Below are 22847 nucleotides of genomic sequence, written 5' to 3' on the forward strand. Positions count from 1 at the left end.
ACTCCACCCCTCACTAACAGTGGGCTGCCAACTCTCTTGCCTAAAGCAACCATTTAAAATCCTGTCACTAAAATATGCTCGGGGTGGGGGCTGTGCTAATCCATTTCTCCTGGCACCTGCCTATCTTCTCCCCGGCCCCCAGCCCAGAAGGTGAAGGCAGGAGATGGGGGAGGAAATACAGGCTGAGTCCCTGGGCACAAGAGAGGACACAGGAGGAGGCCTGTCCCCAGAGTCCCTCTTTTTAGGGCCAGATTTTGCTTCTAAATGTCCCCAGGCTCTCTGTCAGGCAGATTTTTTTTTTTTAACTGGGAATTGAACCCATGGGCACTTTACCACTGAGCCACATCTCCAGTCCTTTTTATTTTTTTGAGACAGGGTCTCACTAAGTTGCTTAGGGCCTCACTAAGATGCCAAGGCTGGCCTTAACCTTGTGATCCTTCTGTCTCAGCCACCATGTCCCCCAGACAGATCTTAACCCCAGACACTCACAGACTGGGATTCTGTTCCTGGCTTTGACCTCAGGAAAGGTTAAAGTCTCATGACAAAAGTCTCAGGCAAGGGAACAAGGGAGGCAGCCCCTGGATTGCTCACCTCCTTTGCTCTTTACCCCATGACCCACATCCACCTGGGCAGAGCAGGGAGCTTTGAGGAAGATGTAAAGGGCTCAAAGCAGGGTGGGCTCATCAGTCATGCTTGGGAAATCAGGGAACCCCTCCTGGAGGAGGGAGCATCGGGCTCAGCCTTCTAAGATAGGTCAAGGTGGAGCAAGCAGAGACTGGAAGGTCATCCAGGAAGAAGGAATAGCTGGAATAAAGGCTCAGAGGTGGGAGCTGCAAGAATGGAGAAGGGGGGCACACCCAGGATGAATTTAGAATCTGAAGATCAGGCATGGCAGGAGGTGAGATCCCTGGTGCTGCCTGTGCCCTAGGCAGGACACACCAGGGTCAATCAGGCAGGAAGGGATGCCTGGCACATCGTGTTCTGCAGTTCAGCTGGGAATCAAGTCAGCACACTAAGAAATACTGAATAATACAAGAGCCTAGGTATTGTCTAAAGTACATATTTATGGCCTGAACAGGAATGATCAAACAAAAACTTCGGTACCCACTCTCTAGATAAAGAAAATGTGCATTTCAATTCTTGAGACCTTTGGTGTGCCCCATTGGGGTCCCAAGAGTTGCTATTTCTTCATTTGGAAAACTCTGATCAGCAACTGTGATGCACAAAAAACTCTCAGCACAGAATCTGGCAGGCAGCTCCTGGCGCATCTCCCTTCTGTAGCATAACATCCAGGTGGCTTTTCATGGGCCGCACTCCACTTTCGTTTCTCACCTCCTTTTCGAACCTTGGGGCGTTTTGTTACAAAATCCCCAAGACAGATCAGGGCTTGGTTTGAATTTTGAATTTCGGCACTAAACCTGCAGTCACCTACATGACCACGAGGTGGCGATCGGGAGTCGGGCAGGTGAGAGCCCAGGCGGCTGCGCTCGCTTGGAGATGCTGAGGGTGGGGGCGTGGCGGAGGCTTCTAAAGAAGGCCAGAGGGAAGGAGAGAGCCACTGCTGGCCGCCGTGCTCAGGCCACCATGTGCATGCTGACACCATGTGCATGCTGACACAGATGAGACCGTGCATCCCCCACCGCAGCCCCGGCAGTAGATATGAGTCTTCGCATTTTGCAGGACAGGAGAGTGGGCTCAGAGATGTTAAGTAACCTCCCAGAGCAGGTCACAGCTGGGAGCCTCTGACCCAGGGCCAGTGTTTCATTCTGACCATTTCAGTCGCTGCGATTCACCACTGTAGAGCAGCGGATCTGGCAATGGTGAGCCCTCCCACACCCGTTTAGGCCTGGAAGCTTCCTGTGACCCCAGCGCTCCCCTTCTTGGAAGCCGACAGCAGATAGGTGGACAGGGGCTCCATAGGGGCCATGTCAGGAAAGGCACTACATCCTGGGAGGTTGGGAGCTTGTCCTTGTGGGTCAGCCAGGCTTGAGTCTGTGGTCAAAATTCCTGCCCTGTGGTGTTCTGCGCTGGGCAAAGCTTAGATCACAATGATATAGATGCTCACAGCCATATTCCTGCCCATGAAGGGGAGCCCTAGGGACTGTGGCCAATCCACAGGCAGAATGTAAGAGAAAGAGGGGCAGAGGCGGTCTGGAAGATCTCTGTTTATGGAGGCACTAAGGGGGTAATAAGTAAATGGCCACTAAAGCCCTTTATTGCTCAAGCTAGTTTGAGTCTCTCACTTGTCACCAGAGTCATGACAAAAACCCACACCATTTTCAGTTATTAAGTAAATAAATGTGATAATATTTCCAAATTTCTGACATAAAAGTAAGTGCTAAAAAAAAAAAAGTAACCAAGATGATTCTCAACAGAGCACACTAATGGCCTAGGTATCTTCTCCTTCTGTATTAGTCCTGTTTGCTGTTACTATAACAAAATACCTGAGGCCAGATACTTTAAAGAAAGAAGTTAATCCAACTCATCATTTTGGAGACTGTAAGTACAAAAACAGCATGGTAACGGTTCTGGCAAGGGTCTCATGGAAGATGGCATCCTAGCAGTTCCCGAGAGCAGGTTAACAGTGTGAACAAGCAAGAGAGAGATCACATGAGGAGACAGGAAGCCAGAGCTCAGGGAGGGTCAATCTGACTCATAAAAACCCTCTTGTGAGAACTAACCAGGGTCATTCCAGGATTATATCAGTGCCTTCCAAGGACAGTGCCCTCCATGACCTAAATCATTCCCATTAGGCCCCTCCTCTTAAAGGTGCCATCACCTTCCAACAGTGTCACCTTAAGGACCAAACATAAACCCTTGGGGGACATGCTCAAACCATATCCAAAGATTAGCAAACCCCCACCATTTTTCAACAGCACCCCACTTTTTAGGGGTTGTGGAGATTTTACCTGTCACCCAAATTTTGAGTTGGTACGGACAAGTCAGCATGGTTTGGGGCATTTTCTCTGTGGATTGTGCCCAAGCAGACAGTCGTCAGGGGTTTCCCAAGAACAAATGAAAACGATGATCGATGATGTAAAATACATTGTCAATACAGTGCACAACGCATATCATCACTGCAAAAAATCCCTGCCATCTCAGCTCTGATGGCCATGAACACCTGCCAGGCAGGCGGGGTCCCTCTGGTCCCACACACACAGAGGAGAAACCCCTCTGCCTACCCACAGCTGGAACTGGGTGGCCGGGCCACAGGACAGATAGGCAAGAGGGTTTTCACATGCAACAGAGTTTAATTGAAAAGGGGAATCACTGGTGCTCAATTACTCACGAGCAAATAATCTGGTTCTGCCCATCCCAAAAGTAGCAAAAACCTGGGATCATGGCTCTGCAAAAACTTAGCAAGTCTCAAGTGTACCAGAAGGCAGCTCACCGCATCCATCTTTTTGCTTATTTAAAATTCCAGCACCTAGTAATAATAATAGCGACGACCACACACTAACAGTTGCTCTGTGTTGAGTACTTACTTGGGCTGGTGATTTCAGGCATGATCTCATTTAATTTTCACTCACGGCAGTAGTAGCATTGTCTCCATCACATAGATGAAGACACTGACATTCTGACGGGTGAAGGAGCTTGTTGAAGGCCACAGAACTAGTGAGTGGCAGTTCCCGAGAGCAGGTTAACAGTGTGAACAAGCAACTCTGCCTAGACGGAAAGCCGGGAAAAGCCCCAGATTTTCTTCAACTCTGCCCTTCTGAGGGGCGGAGCAGGCTTCAACACCCAGGCTCCAAGCCAAGGAGCGCCTTGGAGGGGCCTTAGGGACAGGGGAGGAAGCAGCGTGAGCACTGAGCACAGGGCTGAGAGGTGTGGCCCGGCCTCAGCTGCTCCCTGGGCACAGGCCAGTGATTTGGTTCGGACAGGACAAGAGAAGCCAGGAGAAGGGGGTGGATGGCCAGAGAGACGCCCTCCTTGTCCTGGCCCAGCCCAGCCTCCCATGGGCACCATCCATACCCCCCTGCTGTGCTGTTCAGAGGGGAGAGGCAGAACTCAGAGAGGTGGGGACTTGCTGGGGTCACACTGCCAGCAGCCCAAGGTGGAGAGACGCTTTATATGGTCGGAAGGAAAGAGAACACTGTCACAGATGAAAGCCCCTTCTCCCAGGAAAGGGCACGGGGTACATCCAATCCTAGAAAGTTGGCAGGTGGGAGAGGAGGCAGGATGCAGTGGGGCTGACCCATGAGAAGCAGGATCAGCCACAGGCAGAACTGGGGCTGGGGGTGGGACAGGGCCAGACTGGGACCCCTGGGAGCCTGGCCACATTCCATGGCCCTTTCCATATCACTGAAGAAGGAGGGAGCTCCTTCCTCACAGTCGGGGTGCTGCTCAGGCAGGGGCTTGGCCAGCACCACCCCCTCCAGCAGGGCTGTCTGTGCTGAGCCGGAAAAACAGCAAGACAAAATATGTTTTTTTTTTTAATATTTTTTTTCAGTTGTAGATGGACAATACCTTTATTTTATTTATCTATTTTTATGTGGACTGACCCAGGGCCTCACACATGCTAGGCAGGCACTCTACCACTGAGCCACTACCCCAGCCCAACAAGACAAAATATCCAGAGTTGCTTTTCCTGGGTGTTTGCTTTACAGAGCTGGCTGCTGTGTCGTTTGGTACAACAAGGTTTTTTATTGCTTTCTCCTGCTCAGGGAATGCATAGTTCTTTATTAAATGACGTCCCTTTTCTGCTGTTTGGCCTTGAATTCCACTTTGACCATAATTTGGGTGCTCCCACATCTTTTTTTTTTTATTTCACTTTAATCAACTAATCTTCATCTTTGTCCAGATTTTTATTTCACAATCTTCTTTGTCCTCTTTAGCTGTTTCTTTTTTGTTGTTGTTGTTTTAAGGTGTGTATAAATGGAGTTCATTTATAATTTTTATCATATTTGGTACATACTTGAAATGCACAACTGGTGTGAATTATGAAGCATAATAAAATAAACATCTAGGAACTCACCAACCTTACACACTAGAATATTGCCACAACCATTGAGCCTTCTTGTGGAATCCACCCCTCACATCTCCTTGTCCTGTCCCCTAAGATAATCACTATCCTTTTTTGTTGTTGTTGATGTTGTTTGTGGTACTAGAGATTAAATCCAGGGATGCTCTACCACTGAGTGCACCCCCAGTATTTTTTGTTTGTTTGTTTTGTAATTCAAGACAGGATTTCACTAACTTGCTGAGGTTGCCCTCAAATTTGTGATCCTCTTGCCTCAGCCTCCCAAGTTGCTGGGATTACAAGGCATGTGCCGCTGCACCTGGTGACAATCAATATCTTTATCATCATCTTGATTTTTAAAAATGAACTCCTGATTCCCTAAAACTCTATACTCTTCAGTTTTGCTTGTTTTTGAGTTTTATACAAGTGAGGTCATACTATGTGCAGTCTTCTGCCAGTTCTTTTTCTTTTTCTTTTTTAACTCAAGATTACTTCCAATGTACACCCACATTGTTGCATTAGTCATTATTCACTAGGCTGTATAATATTCCACTTATTTACGCATTTTGCCAATGCAGCTCTCTGGTTCTTTCTGGCTCTCCACTAGAGTGGACTGCCTACCGTGCACACGTGCCAGAATATTTCCAACACCTAACCTAATTCAGTGGCCAGGGTGTACACAGGGTCAACGCGGTACATACAGAAACCAGTGTTTTCCAAAGTGATTTTCCTAATTTATGTTCCACCAGCACTTAGTAAGCATTCTCATCTTCACCCATCCCTGATGACCCTTCTCAATTTTGATCTTCCTGAAGTCATCCTCATCTGCTGCTCCCTCAAGGACTTTGAACAGCTTTTCATTTGCATATTCTCTATGTTTTTTTTTTTATCTGTGAAAAACCTATTTATGTCTTTTATTCAATTTTCCTTGAGTTATCTCTTTTTCTCATTTACTACTAGGAGGTTTTGGGGTTTTTTATTATTCTGAATACAAACCCTTTGCACTTTATATATGTTACAAATAGTTCCAGCTCCAGTGTGGGTCCCCTCCCCCCTCTTTTTGCGGCCTCTGGAGGAATACAAGTTTTCTATTTTAATGGAGCTTAAGTTAGCAGTACTTTTTTTTTTTAAGTTGTCAATGGACCTTCATTTTATTTATTTATATGTGGTGCTGAGAACCAAACCTAGTGCCTTACACATGCTAGACATGTGCTTTGCCACTGAGCCCCAGCCCAGCCCCTAGCATTATTTTTTATAGCTGGTGCTTTTAATTGTTGTCTTGTTTACAGAAATCTTACCTGAGTCAGTAAGACAGTCTGTTATATTTTCTTCTTAAATTCTAAATTTTTGACTTTCACTTTACATGTTTATTCTTTTTAATATTTATTTTTTAGTTGTAGTTGAACACAATACCTTATTTTACTTATTTCTATGTGGTGCTGAGGATCCAATCCAGGGCCTCCCACGTGCAAGGCCAGCGCTCTACCACTGGGCCTCAACCGCAGCCCTCACTTTACATGTTTAATCCATCAAGAATTGATTTCTGAGGGACAGGGAAAGTAAGGACCCGATTTCACATTTTTCCAAGTGTGTAATTAATCACCCCTGCACTCACAGTGAATTTTAAGATCATCTTCAATTATCTGAAGTGCCAATTCCGTCCTATGTCAGGATGCTTCCATGTATGTGTTTATTATTGTCATGTGGGTCTATTGCCAATCCTGAGCCGACACCACAATGTTTTAAATTATAATGTCCTGACTGCATTTGGGGCAGTTTCTTCCATCTTTCAAGACATGTTATTTCATATAACTACAAATATACATATATATATATATATATATATATATATATATATATATAAAAACTATGTAAATATGTATGTGTGTGTGTGTGTGTGTGCGTATGTACACACACACACACACACATATTTCCATGCAGGGTTTTGAGTCAGTTTTAAAGTACCTTTAAAAATTCTGTTGGGGGGCTGGGGATGTGGCTCAAGCAGTAGCGCACTTGCCTGGCATGCGCGAGGCGCTGGGTTCAATCCTCAACACCACATAAAAATAAAATAAAGATGTTATGTCCGCCGGAAACTTAAAGTAAATAAATAAATAAATATTAAAAAAACTCTCTCTCTTAAAAAAAAAAGAAAAAGAAAAATTCTGTTGGGGTTTTGGTTAGAATTACAATCACTCTTTAGATAATTTAGGGAGAGCTGATAAGATTGCAGTTAATGACTCTTTCCTTGCTTGAGTAGATACATTTCCCTGTGTAGTCAAGTCTTTCTTCACATTTTTCAATAAAGTTGTATCATTTTCCATATCAGGTCTTGCGCCTCTTTTATTAGACTTGTTTTTAGACTGCTTTCTTTCTGTAGCTGTTCTAAATATTGTCTTTTTCTGAGTTGTTTACTTTTATAAGTGAGTGTGGAGAAAAGCAATTTAATTTTGAATATTGATCTTATATCCTGCCGCCTTGTAAACTCACTAATTCTAATCATCCATATTATTTGATTAGATTGTTTTGAATTTGTATATGTGTATAAGTGTAATAACTATATCATCTGGAAGCAGTGATAGTTTTGTTTCTTTCTAATCATTTTACTTTTTTTTTGTCTTAAACATCCTAGCTAGAACTTTCAATAAAATGTTGATTAGGAGGCTGAAACTGGAGATCCTTATCTTATTCTGTTAAGGAAAATGCTTTTTTTTTTTTTTTACCCTTTACTACTAAGTATGATTTTGCTAAATTTTGCAAGTTAAGAAAATTTCCTTATATTTCTAGTAAGATAAGATTTTTTTTTTCCTGGTACTGGAGATTGGATCCAGAGGCACTTTACCACTGAGCCACACCCCAAGCCCTTTTTATATTTTTATTTTGAGACAGAATCTAGCTAAGTTGCCTAGGCTAACCTCAAAATTGTGATCCTCCTGTCTCAGACACCCAAGCAGCTGAGATTACAAGTGTGTGCCACCACACCCATTAAGAATTTTAATTTTGAAAGGATACTGATTTTTTTTTTCTTTTTGGTACTGGGAATTGAACCTAAGGTTGCTCTACTGCTGAGCTACATCTCCAGCCCTTTTGTAAATTTTATTTTGACTCAGGAGCTCCTAAATTGCTTAGGCAGGCCTTGAACTTGAAAACTTCATGCTACAGCCTCCCAAGATATTATAGACTTGTACCCCCACAGGGGCAAATGATATTGATTTTTAGCAAATGCTTTTTTTCTGCATAGATTTTTCTCCTTTAATCTGTTAATGTTAATATATATATATATATATATATATATATATATATATATATATATACTTTACATTTATTTTTTACATGATTATAATTATCTATTATAACATTATATATTATTATTATTAACAATCTTTATTGACATATAATATGTCAAATGCTAAACACTCATGTATAAATATATTTTTAAAAATACTTTTTCAGTTTTCCACTTTTATTTTTTTCCTGCTCTGCTGGGGATGGAGCCTCACATATGCTAAGCAAACACTCTACTACTGAGCTACACCCCTAACCCTGCTGTTTGTTCTTGATTTTTTTCTAAGCACAGGACTGAGGTTGTCCTGGTGTGAGTAATAAGGTTATGTGGTTCTCAAAGTGAGCTGTAGAGTGTCCCCTCTTTCCTATTCCCTGGATGGGTTGGAATAAATTTTAATATCTGTTCTCTGAAAGTTTGAACTAATCTGGGCTTGGTGTTTTTTTATGAGGAAATATTTAAATAACCACTTCAGTTATGTTTAGCAGTTAACAGACAATTCAGGATTTTTATTTTTTCTTGAGTCAGATTTTCCCCCTTTTGCATTTTTTATTCATTTTTATTTTTTCTTTTGAGTCAGCTTTAAAGAGTTATATGTTTCAAGGAATGTGTCCATTTTGCCTGTTTTTAAATATGTTAATGCAAATCTATAGAGGATATTCTCTTTTTTATCTTTATACTCTTCTATAGCAATCTTATTTTCCCATTCCTTTTTTCTTTAAATATTTTTTTAGTTGTAGATGGACCCAATACCCTATTTATTTATTTATTTATTTATTTATTTATTTGTTTGTTTATTTTAACATGGTGCTGAGGATCGAACCTAGGCAAGGGCTCTACCACCAAACCACAACCCCAGCCTCTTTCCCATTCTTAATGTCAATCATTTATGCCTTGTATCTGTTGAGTCTTTAAAAGTTTAGCCACATATTAATCTATTTTATCTTATCTTCATTACTGTATATTGAACTCAGGGGTGCTCTACCACTGAGCTACATCCTCAGCCCTTTTTATTAATCTCTAAAATTGTGAGACTTTTATATGCCACCTAATTTTGTGCTTTTTTTATTTTTCATTGATCTCTCATTCATCTTTATCATGGTTCTTGTTTCTTCTTTTAAAATTTTTTTGAAATTGAAGGTTTTCCCTTTTCATCCCTTTTCTGTTCCTCGACAGAATCATCAGTGGCACACTCCTTTGCTGTTCTTCTAACAATTACTCTGGAAACCTCACCTTGGGAATTTTAAGGAGTCTAAAATTCCTAAAGAGCACAAAGACCTTCAGCCACTTTAACTACAATCACCCTTCCGACTTGCATATAATTGACATCCAGTATTTGAATTCTTCCCTTTTGTAAGCATTATTATTATTATAGTACAAACATTACTATTACTATTGATATAATTTTACTTTTTTTTTTTTTACCTACACACCAACTCCTTTCATCAGCATTTCTTCTTACATACCAGCATTATCTAGGGGGCATTTTCCTTTACTTTTACAGTGATAAATTCCCTCAGATTGGATCCCTGCAAAGATGACTTTATTTTATTTTCATTCTTAAATGATAGCTGTACTGAGTATACAAATCTAGGTTGATAATTATCTTGTCTCATTATTTGATATTGATCATTATTGTATATAATTTAGTCATTTAAAATAATTAAATTATTTATTTAAATATTAATTTAAATTATTTATTTTAATAACTTAAAATGATATTTTCCCATTTCTTAGGGATTTCTATTGTGGCTGTTGGTAAGTCTGCAGTCACTCTCAATGGCTACAAAAGAATTTGTTTCTTTTCTTTGTTGCTGTTAAGTGCTCTTGATTTTTGGTCTTCTGTAAATCTATTACAATGTATCTATGTGTGAATTCAAGTCTCTTCTAAGCTGTGAAAAGTTCTCAGCCAAACTCTCTTCAAATATCAGCTCCCCTCTTGCTGTCTCTGTTCTTTATGGGTCTGATGGGTGGAGAGTAAGGAAGCAGAGGCCTTGAGAAAGTTAATTATGTACCCAGACCTTACGTCTCCTTTCCTTGTTTTGTACCTTGGGTACCTTCTGCAGATCTGTTTTCTAATTCATGAATGTCTCTTAAGTTGCATATATTCTGTTATTTAATCCATCTGAGAAGATTCTTATGCTGTCAATTATAATGTTCATTTGCATGAGTTCTTCTTGGTTTATTTTCAAATCTTCCTGGTCATTCTTGAATGTTCTTATTCTACATTCATTCACTTATGAGTATGATTCCAACTTGCATTTCTTCAAACCTTTTCTACATGATTATTTTTATATTTTGTATTTGGAAATTCCAGTTGCTGAAGTATTGTTTTTTGCTTACTCTCATTCATCTTGATTTGTTTCCCTGCAGTTTGGTGATCACTGATTGGGAGCTCATATTTTGTTAAAGTTAATCCACGAGAATCCTGGAGACCTAAATTGGAGGTACATTACTGAGTGCATTTGCATTTGCTCCTGCCAGGATTCAGGGTCTGCTATTAGCTGGAACTACTTTAACCATCTTCAAGAGACTCTGGCTCAATGCGAGAGACTCCAGTTCAATACTCTTTTTCTTGCCTCTGGCTTAGACTCACGGTGCCTGTCGCAGTGTTTCTTGCAACATTTAGCCCGACTTTCCTGTTTACTGTTAGTCACCACTCCATGCTTAAGCTATCTTGCCATGTTTTTTTTTTTTTTTTTTGGCAGAAGACATTTAGTCCTTGGAGTTTTTCCTTACTTTCTAGCAAGCCCAGCAACATGTGAAGAATAATGATTTGTTTTGCTTTGCTTTTATAATTCATGCAGCATCTAGTTGTCTTTTTAAAAAAAAAAAAAAACATTCAGTTGTAGATGGACACAAGACCTTTGCTTATTTATTTATTTTTTTTTAAAGAGAGAGAATTTTAATATTTATTTTTTAGTTTTCGGCGGACACAACATCTTTATTTGTATGTTGTGCTGAGGATCAAACCTGGGCCGCACGCATGCCAGGCGAGCGCGCTACCGCTTGAGCCACATCCCCAGCCCTGCTTATTTATTTTTATTTGGTGCTGAGGATTGAACCGAGTGCCTCACATGTACTAAGCAAGCACTTCACCACTGAGCTACAACCCCAGCTCCATTTAGTTGATTTTAATGAGATCACTTTCCCTAATCTTGCCAAAAGTGGGAAATCCCATAGTGCTTTTATTATCCCCACTCCATAGATGAGTAAACTGAGGCTGGGGAATTAAATGTCTTGCTTGAGACTACACAGCCAACCAGTGGCAGAGTCAGGACTAGAACCCTTGCTCTCTGACTTCAGAGCCCAAGTATTTAACCAGAGGTTTGCTGCCCACAAAGGAGAAGTGTGTTTGGAGGTGTTATGGTTTGGATATGAGCTGTCTCCTGAAAAGTTTAAGGATAATGCAGGAATGTTCAGAGGTGAAATGATTTGTCTATGAGAGCTGTAACCTAGTCAGTGGATTATCTGTCTGATGGATTAATAATCTGAATGGGTTACTGGGTGGCAGCTATAGGCAGGTGGCACATGACTGGAGGAAGAAGTCATGAGGGGCCTTGCTTTGGCAATTACATGCTGTCCCTGGCTGCCAGGAACTGAGCAGTTTCCCTCTGTCATTCCTTCAGCCATGATGTTCTGCCTCAACTCGGGTCCACAGCAAGGAGTCGGCTGACCCTGGGCTGAACCTCTGAAACCCTGAGCCCAGAACAAACTTTCCAAGTTGTTCTTGTCAGGTATCTTGGTGGCAGTAACAAAAAGCTGACTAACACAGGAGGGTTGCACTCTTAGCCAGTGCTCTAGGACACAAGCTCCTGCTGGGGAAGGAAGGAGGTGACACAGTCTGACCCAGAGCAGTGCAGCACTAGCTGCCTGCCGATTCAGCACCAGCTCAGCAGACTGACTGCAGCTCACAGCCCACTCCTCCCATCCTGGGAAGGAGCCAGCAGGCGCTTCTTGCACTCTGGTTTCCATGACAACCAGGCACCCTGGGCCAGGAGATGCAAAAGCCACAAGCAGTGAGTGGAACATTCCTGAATTCTGATCCTCATTACAGGTGGGTCTTCTGCAGCCTTAGGGACAGTGCAAGGGGGGCTCAGAGGAAAGAGAATGTCTGTGCAAGAATAACATTCAAGCTGGCCACAATGCCACCATTGCCCCTTTCTCCTCATCCACACCACAGTTATGATGGCTGCAGAGTCCCAGGTCCAGGCAAGTCCAGTACTAGGCTGGGTGGGCCTGATGCTGGGTCCTACACAAAACTAGGTTTCTCTGTTTCATTCAACAACAGTTCCTTCACATCTCCTCCAGCCAGGTCCCAAGGACCCTGTGCATAATGAGTAGATAAGGCCCCCACCCTCAGGAACCTATCTCTCTGGTGCTGGTCTATCACTAAGCCACATCCCTAACCCTATTATTATTATTATTATTATTATTATTATTATTACTTTAACCTTGAGACAGGGTCTCCCTAAGTTGCCCAGGCTAGCCTTGAACTTGTGATCCTCCTGCCTCAGCCTCCAGAGTAGATGGGATGACAGGCCCCCACTCTCCGTGAGCAAGATTATCTTTAACAGCCAACTTCACCAAGGGACAAAGAGGGTACAGAGGCCATGAGAGCACAGTTGAGTGAATGCCCCCAACAAGACTTGCAGCAGAGGGATATTTGAGCTGGGCCTGGAAGGGCAATGAGGACTTGGCCTAGATAAGGAAGGGAACAGCTTTCCAGGCAGGGGAACCACAGTGTGGTAGGCTCAGAGGCATGAAAGCTCATTCCTTGTAGAAAAATGAGGTGAGGAAAGCAGGAAAGGTGGCCAAAGAAGGAAGGCTCCTCAGAGATCAAAGGGCCTTTGAACAAGCAGCTGTGAACTTGGGCTTTATCCTGCAAGTGGTGGGCTCTGGTGACTGCATGAAGGTACAACAGGGCCCTGTGGTCCTCAGCAAGGAGCCTGTTTAAATAATACAGAGGAGAGACCATAGGAACCAGAAGACAATGACTGTGGTGGCAGGGAAAAGATAGAAGGGGACAGATTTAAGGGGTGTTCAGAAGGGCAGATGGACAGGACTTGGGGAGAAACTGCCTATGAGAAGCATGTGAGCATGGACCAGGGCGGGAACCAAGGAGCAGGGCAGGGAGACGGCAGTCAGAACAGCCCTCACCAGGTCAAGTGGAGGTGACTAGTTTTCCTCATAAGACATCAGTGGTCGAGCTCCCCCAAGTGTGATATCCAGGACATTTCTCTTCCTGGTCAATAGAGAAAAAGAATGCTCCAGAGCCTTCTTCAGCCCTGAGGCTTCTAGCAGGCTGCAAGGCTGTAGGCTTGGCCTCTGCCACACAACTGAACTGCACCGGCCCCAGAGTCCCACAGCTTCTGCAGGGAGCATCTGAGGTGCCTGGTGTCTCCCACTGCTGAGTCGCTGAGTCACTGCCCCTTGTCCCCCAGGCCAGTGGAGCCACACTTCTGTCCTTGTTCAGGTTTCATGCACGTCACAAAGTCATGTGTGTGGCTCTGGGGTTCTGCAGATTGGGGCTGCATTAATGGGAAGGGAATTGTAGTGGAATTGAGTTGGTGACTAGAAATCTAAGAACGGTGGCTCTGGAGTAGGCATGTGTTCAAATCCTGACTCTACCCTGACTGGCCAGTCAGCCTTGGGCTGTACGAGAGGTACTCAAGCGGGTACTCGATATTCCCAGCCCTCTGCTCACACCGCCTCCCCCCACACCCCTCCCTCGAGCCCTCGGTTCACACACCCTTCTCCCTCAGCCCTCTCCTTCCCCCCTCCAGGCCACACTCCTTTCCTGCCCACATCCAAGTCAGGTTCCCCAGATCTGCAGATTGATACTGCGAAGGAGTCACTGCAGGCTCCTGAGGAAATAGTGTCAGGACCCAGAGGCCTCCCCACTCCCTTCCCTTCTTCTCCAGCCCCCAACCTGGTCTCCAGGCAGGTGCCAGTTTGAGCACCGGCAACCAGAGACGATGCCTGGCCGGCTTAGTACACTTGACCCTGACTCTGGGGAAGCCTGGGAAGTGTCACCTGGGGCTCCGAGGCCGGTCTCATTTCTGTCCCTCTTACTCCCTCTTCCACAATCCCTCTCCCACCCCACTCCCCAAACTCCCTGGTGGGGGCAGGAGGAGGGAGGTGTGGCCGGGGGAGGGGGATAAGGGGCGGGGCCTGGCCGAGCCGCGGCGAGGCAAGCCCCGCCCTCGGGGCCCAGACCCCGGGACCCCTCCAGCAAGGGCCAGGAACCCGCAGGGTCAGAGGCTTGGCGCCCCGCGGAGTCCGGGCGCCCCGGGCCTGACCCACGCCCTGCCTGGCGGGGCCACCCTCGACCCGGGAGGCTCCCAGACCCCGCACCCGCTTCCTCCCCGGGGCGGGGCCGGCGGCCACGGGCCAAGCGCCGTAAAATTTAAAGAGGTGAGAGAGACACTTCGCAGAAACCTCAGCAGCGCGGGGAAATGAAATAAGGCCTCCCCCCGGGGCGCTCCCCCGCCCGCGCCGCCCGCCCCGGGGCGCCCGGAGGGTCCAGGTGCCGGCCCCGCGCTCCACACCCTCCCTGGACGGGGGAAACACCCGCTGCCCTCGCGCTGTCCCCAGCCCCGGAGAGCGAGGTCCACGCCGGGACGTGGACCCCGGCCAGCCGCCAGCCAGAGCCCCCGCGGGGCAGAAGCTGGGCCTCTCCCCCTCCAGGGCAGGGAGCGTCCCCTCCCCCACGTGGAAAACGGGCCCAGAAATCGCCCCCAACTTGTCCCCATGCCTTTCTCGAGTGTGCGCTGGTGGGTCTGGTTCCTGCCGCCCCGCCCTCCTCGCGCCGTCTGCGAGCCCCCCTCCCGGCCCCGTCTGTCCCCCCGTGATGGATGGAGCCTTCAGGGAACAGGCGCGGGCGGGCTCGGCTCGGGCGGAAATGAAGAGGATAAGATCTGCGAGCCGAGCCGCCGTGACACCGTGATATCCGCCCGCTCGCCGCGCTCCGGGTGATGGATGGGGCGGAGCTCCCCCCTCGGGCACCGACGGACGGACGGAGGGGGCTCCGCCCCCACCCCGGACCCGCCCCCTCGCGCGTGTACACACACACACACACACACACTCACACACACTCACACACGTCCTGCGGCGCCCCTCCCAGAAACTCCGCACTGCGGCCACACACACGAGGCATTCTGACTCACTCTCTCTCTCTCTCTCTCTCTCTCACACACACACACACACACACACACACACACAGTGTCCCCTGGCTGTGCCCCTCACGCACTTACGAAACTGAAACTGTCCCTCTTCCCTAACATAGCGGCTTCACACCTCCTAGCACCCTAGCACTTACAGACCGAGGCTCTGTTCTTAGGCAAATCACCCTTACCCATTTGCCCATAACACTGCCTCCTCCCTGCCATGGACACACATCCAGGCAGGCTGGTCACTTCCCCCCCCCCAAAAAAAAAGTGCTCTTGAACCTTCTGGATCATGCAAGAGGAGACTGTGACCCCTGTGAAGCTCAGTCCCGGGCAGGGGTCTTGGAACAGGGGTTGGACAATAGCTGCCAGATGTGTTCATCATCTTATTGGTCCATTAAACAGGTCTGGCTTGGCATGGACTGGGGCAGCTGTGAGGCCAGTAAGGTCTAAACAGTCCTTGCCATCAGTGTTACCATGGTTACCATCTTAGCACTATCACTCAGCAACATCACTGTTACTATGGTTACAGGCACCACATCCCTCTTTACTGCACTGCTACCATTTGATTCCCATCACCATTACCATTCATTCATTCACTCTGTGTGTGCACTCATACCCTCAATTTATTCATCAGCTAGGGATACAGAGATGAGTGAGTTGGGAACCTGTGGGAACACATAGCTGATGGGGGGAACCAGAGAGGTAAGTAACCAACAGTACTGTACATTTTGCAGAGCCTCATGGATTTGGTAGAAAGCAGGGCAGGGAGGGCAACAGTAAGAAAAAAGGCAGGAAGCCATCACCAGCATCTTCATCACCATGCAGAGCTCTGGGTGCTTGGAGAAATGTACAATCTCCCTGTGTCACAGGCAGGCAGGAAGGGGGACCAGTCGGGGCTATACCCTAAGGGGGTATTTAATGACCCAAGCAAGGTTTGCCCGTGGCATATGATTAAGAGCAGTGCTCTGGGAATCTGACAGACCTGGGTTTGAATCCTGACTCTGACACCCCTGCCCCCAGTTTAGGACTTTGAGCACACCATTTCTTCACAGTTGTCCTTAGAAATGAAATTGACCAAATTATATTGTTCTATTATGCTCACGTACAAATGTGTAACAACAAATGCCACTATTGTGTATAATTACAATGCACCAATAAAAAAGACTTTAAGAAAAAGTGCTCTGGAAGTCATTGTTTTTCTTTTTGTTATTTTGCTCCCACGGGAAAGAACTTTGGAGACTCACCAACCTTAATTCTTTTGGCCTCTAGGGGAGCTCACATTCCTCTCTTCCCTAACCTACCTCCTAACCCACCCCCAGGAGGAACCAAGATTGATTAGAATATTTTTGATCCTCCCTAGGCTGAATCCTTGGGTGTGGAACCCGCTGACACTGAGGGCCAACGGTACTCTTGTGTGTGCATATTTATATGAATGAATCATTCTCAACTTGTTTTCATTCAATGTTATTTTCTCAGATTTGTCCATGTTGATACATGTAGCTCTGTTTCACTGATTTTACAATGAATAGCCCTCTGTATGAAAATACCACAATCTCTTCACGTACTCCACTACTTAAGACATACAGACTGTTCTGATTTTGTTTCAATTACAAACAATCCTGCAATGAACGTCCTTGTACATGTCTCTTTGTAATAGTAAAATATTTCTGGTGCATACATTAAAAAGGGAAATCGCTTTGTCCAGGAATGTGTACATTGCCAAATTTTAGTACTTCTAAACTGCTCTCCAAAGATATTGAGCTAAACTAGCAGCAGTGTTCCAGAATCTTCCTTCTCACATCCTTGCTACGACTTGATACTGCTGGACTTTAAAATTTCTGCACCTTCAAAGGATGTGACAGGGTATGGTTTGTTAATCTTTTTTTCTTTTTTCAATTATTAGTGAAATAGAGCATCTTTTTATGGGAAATTTCCCATTTCCTGTTTTGTATGTTAACTATTTGTATCCTTTGTCCATGTTTCTACCTGTTTGCCTTTATCTTAGTGGATTGAAAAAGTTCCTTGTGTAATCTGAATATTAACCTTTTATAGTTTTTTAGTTTGGAAATATTTTTTCCCACTTTGTGAACAGTAATTTCACAGTTTGAAATTTGAAACAGTGTTATTTTCAAATTTTGTTTTACTTTCAATTGACAAATAATAATTGTATATGTTATGAATTTATGAGGTACAGCATGATATTTTGTTGTAGGTTTACATTGTGGACTGATTAAATCAAGCTAATTAATACATCTATCACCTTGCATACCTGTTTTTTGTAGTGAGAGAACTTACACAATTTCTTTTTCAGTAATTTGGATAAAAACTTTTAAAATCAAGCACAGGGATAGACAAAACAACAGAGCAGAGAGGAAAGTCAGATTTATCTGTCTTCACGGTTGGGTTGGTGCTTTCCTTCCTCTTTCTTTCTGTCTGTCTTCTCCCCTTTTTTTCCTTCTTTTACTTTTTATTTTCTTTTTTCTTCTTTCCTTTCTCTCTCCCCCTCCCTCCCTCCCTCTCCCTCTCCACTCCCCACCCTCTCCCATGCTTAAGAAATCTTTCCCTAGACTAGGTGTGGAGGCTCACACCTGTAATCCCAGCGGTTTGGGAGGCTGAGCCAGGAGGATAAAAAGTTCAAAGTCAGCCTAAGCAATGTGGCAAGCCCTAAGCAACAGCGAGACCCTATTTCAAAATAAAAAATAAAAAGGGGCTGGGATGTGGCTCTGTGGTTAAGTGCCTCTGAGTTCAATCCCTGGTCCAAGAAAGAGAGAGGGAGAATAAAGGAAGGAAGGAAGGAAGGAAGGACAGAAGGAAGGAAGGACTCTTTCCCTATCCAAGAACATGAGATAGTCCTTTAATACCCTCTTCTAATTATTTTAAAGTTTTGTTTTGTATTTGTTTTTTACATTTGGGCTTTGAATCACCTAGAATTTATTTTTGCCTATGGCCTTCCATATATTATTTATTATTTTATATTGGTTTTCATATTGGTAGCCAATGGTCCCAGCTCCATATAATTAGTATATGGCTCCCCGTTTCCCCACTGATTATGAAGTCAACGTGTCATATACAGACTTTCCATAATGGGTATCTCGGTTTCTGGGCTCTGCTTTGTGTTCTGTAGATCTGAGATCTGTTTGTTTAGCCCTGTTCTGATGATCATATCTGTAAAAGAGATCTTGACCGATGGCAGACGTGACAGAGACTAGCTTGCTCTTCACCACAGTTGTTTCCTCCTGTTTCTGGGACACAGCTAGGCTCTGACTCCCCTGTGAGTTGGTGTGGCCACATAAGTGAGTTCTGGCCAAGGATGGGAATGAAGACAAGTGTTTCTTCTAGGCACTGCTTATAAAACCTCCCATCAAGACCCTTCATTCTCTACAACAGACACTAGTATAGCAATATGTAAAACAGTGGATGTGTAACCGATATGATGCTGCAATCTGTATCCAGGGTAAAAATGGGAGTTCATAACCCACTTGAATCAAAGTGTGAAATATGATTTGTCAAGAACTATGTAATGTTTTGAACAACCAACAATAAAAATTAAAGGAAAAAAAAGAAATTTCATAGTATTATGTTTTATATTTTTGTCTTTGATCTATCTTGAGTTAGTAATTATGTGGTAAGATTTGGGGAACAAAGTCCTATTTTTTGGTATGGCTCTCTCTTCTCCATACCCATTTACTACATATATTCAGAACCATTTGTCAAAAAGACTCTTCTTTCCATTGAATTGCTGTTGCACCCTTCTAGAAAATCATTTTTTCCTACATGTGTGGCTCAATATAGGACCTCTTCTGTTTCATTGACCTATTATGTTTGACATGATTATAAATAAATTCTGCCCTTGACTGCTTTTCAGGGGTTCATGTAGATTGCCTTTCCATATCATGGTCTCACCAATTTACCACACATACTTAGGCCTATCTGAAATGTATATAAATCAATGAAGCTTGGGTTCATTTAAATAATGTTTCAAAATTATTTTGTTTGCTAAATCCACTGAGATACTATGTATAATTTTTAAGAATTTTCTAGTACTACCTTGTGTTTTACATTTCATCCCTGTAGAGGGATTTGTCGTATTTGGCTTATACATGTGATTATGAATAATATGGAACTTCAGTACAAAGACAAATTAATAAGGAATCATATTGTCAACCTGTCTAAAATATTTTTCATGGTCTCACTCACTATTTGTGTTGAAATTTTAAGATATTTATTAAAAATTTACATATAAAAACCTTGATAACTTCAGTGAAATTTCAAGAAACAATATAAACAACTGTAACTATAAATGAAAAGATGATAATAGCAATCAGCACTGTGATATTTTTTGTCAACGTTCTTTACACTTACAAGAATCAAAATTCCTATATTGATTTGACTTTTTAACCTTTAGTTTTGCTGTGGTGAGACAAGTTCTTTTGATAAGCAAAAAAAAAAAAGACCCTTCATTCTCTTTCCCCTTTCATCATCTTGCTACAAACCAGCATGGTGACCTGGAAAGGTGGGAACCCAAACTGTAAGAAACTTGGGTCTCTGAATTGTTCCTTAAAAGGACAGCTGACCACTATCAGAGAAATCCATTTTTTTTAGATTTTACACCAGCCAGAAATAAACTTTTATCCTATTTGACCCTTAAACATTTGGGGTTGGTTTGTTTCAGTAACTAGTGTTATCTTAATACCCTCGTGATATTATTTATCAGATGTTATTGATATTATTTGATCAGATTTTATTAAACCAACAAAACTTTCTAATTTATCTTACACATAGCTCTTATGTCTCTTCTGTTACATTGGTTTTACTGCCATAGTGAATTAAATATTTTCCTTTTTGAATTCTATGTTCTAATTAGTTGCTGCTATTGTATAGGGATCCCACTGGTTTTATAATATTTATCTTGTATCTGGTAACCTCGCTAAATTCCCCTCTTAGTCCTACCAATGCATATTTTTGGCGGGTTTTCAATGTAGAAAATCGTGTCAAAGACACCTTCACTTGTTACTCCATCTGCCTGGAACTCGTTTACCCAAGAAACAGAAATAAGATAATGTCCATGTTGTTTCTTTCCTATCCCTTTCCACTTATTTCTTTTCAGTACAAAATCAAAGGGAGTGCTTCTAATATTTTACCATCATAACCCTTAAAGTAGGTTTTGGTGGGTTCACTGTATCAGGTAAAAAAAGTTTCCTTAAATGTAAGTTTTTTCCATGAATATAATTTTTCCATGGGCATAGAGTTTTCTGAGAGTTTAAATATTTTATTATTATTTCAAGTAGTTTTTCTCCATCTTTTGAGATTAAGAACTATTTTTTTTGTTTTCATCTGTTAAATATATGGTGAATTGTTCCAATAGATTTACTAATATTAAAGCAGCATTATGTTCCTGGGATAAACTTAGTTTAATCTCAGTGTATTTTTAGCATAGATTTTAAGATTCCTTTTGCCAAAATTTTAAAAGGAATTTTTTCATCTATGTTCGTAAGTGAGACTGGCTATCATTTTTTGCATTTCACACTGTTTTTTTCCAAATCTGGTTGCAGTGTTATCTTGGCCACAGAAAAGATGGTAGAGGTGGGGATTCATTCCAGTTCTACTCATGAAACAGCCTCAATAAGACAGGAGTTATCTATTTCCTGGAATTTTAGTATCACACATATAAAAAAAAAATCCAAGTTCTGATGTTTAATTGTGGCTAAATTCTTAAGTGGTTATAGGTCTATTTAAATTTTCTAATTTTTTTTCTGAAGCTAATATTGATCATTCTTTAGATTTCTAGAAGAGGTGTCTACTTCATGAGAATTTATAAATGTAGGGGTACAGTAGAAAAGTATCCCCAAATGACCCTTTTCATCTCTATTATCTCTGAATTTTTTGTCCTCCTTTAAAATTTTCTTCTTTCCTTCATTGGTCTTGCTAGAGTTTGTCTCTTTTATTAGTCTTTTCAAATAATTGAATTTTGATGTTGTTGATAATTTATGTTGTTTTTCTAACTGATTTTTCTGTCCTCTTGATTGAAAATTCGGTTCAATTATTTTTATCATTTGTGGTTTTTTGTTTTGTTTTTGGTACCAGGGATTGAACCCAGAGGCACTCAACCACTGAGTAACATCCTCAGCTCTTTTTAAAAAATATTTTGTTTAGAGACAGGGTCTCACTAAGTTGCTTAGGGCCTCGCTAAATTGCTGAGGCTGGCTTTGAACTTGTGATCCTCCTACCTCAGCCTCCCAAACCGTTGGGATTATAGGCATGCGTCACAGCACCTGGCTCATTTAGTTTTTTTTTTTTTTAATAAAGGTATTTTAAGGCAATAATATTATAAAGTACACTTTGGTGGAAACACACAAATTTTGGTATGTAGAACTTAAATTGTTCTTTGTGGTGAATATTCCTCATTGCTATTATAATCCTTTCCTTAACCCATTAGTTATTTACAGATGTTTCCCCACTCTGTCTTTTATTATTAAATCTTAATTTCATGAAGTCTTCATGATAGTGCATCTTGTTTATTTTTATTTATTTATTTATTTTTTGTTTTGTTTTGGTTTTTTGGTACTGGGAATTGAACCCAGGGGCACTCAACCACTGGGTCACATTCTCAGTCCTTTTTATTTTTATTTTTGAGACAGGGTCTTGCTTAGTTGGTCAGGGCCCCAATAAGTTGCTGAGGCGAGCCTTGAACTTGTGATCCTCCTGCCTCAGCCTCCCAAGTAGCTGTATAATAGGCATGTGCCACCATACCTAGCTTGTTTACTTTTTGAGTCTTCTTTCGTGTGTTAGAATGGGTTGATGTTTAGACATTCCACACCTTCACAAAGAGAATGTATATTATCTTTTTGCTTCATTCAGAATTTTACATGAGTTCTTTATATTAGCTTGTTTGTTTGTTTAATTTTAAGACAGGGTCTTGCTAAGTTGCTGAGGATGGCCTTGAACTTGTGGTACTCCTATCTCAGCCTCCTGAGTTGGATTAAGGTGGGCACTACTAATCCCAGCTGTAATTAGCTTGTTAATTCTGTTGTTTAGACTCCCATCTTCTTTATTCTTACTGGTTTATTTATTTTTTATTCCATTGCTTCTGGATGTGTTAACGTCTTCCAGTAGAAACAAAGATTTGTTAACTTTTGCTTAATTCATGCTAGGCTACCCAGTGTAGGATTGAATGTTCCTAGGAATTCTTTTTATGGTTCCTCGTCACACACTTTTCTTACTGTTGCTTTTTCCCCTGCAGTTAGTTTAGCTAACATTGCTGCCCGGGTTCTCTTTAGGTTAGTATCTCTTTATTACTGAATGTCTCTTCCCATCCATTTGCCATGGCCCATGTCATTTTTTAAATTGTGTCTTTGAAAAGAGCATTTATAGCTAAATTTTGAAACCAATCTGAACATCTTTTAATAAGTGAATTTAATTTGTTTACATTTAG

Source organism: Marmota monax, unplaced genomic scaffold (assembly GCF_021218885.2).
Source record: "Marmota monax isolate L192 unplaced genomic scaffold, Marmota_monax_Labrador192_F-V1.1 WCK01_AAM20220418_F8-fsc00020, whole genome shotgun sequence".
Lineage (NCBI taxonomy): Eukaryota > Metazoa > Chordata > Mammalia > Rodentia > Sciuridae > Marmota > Marmota monax.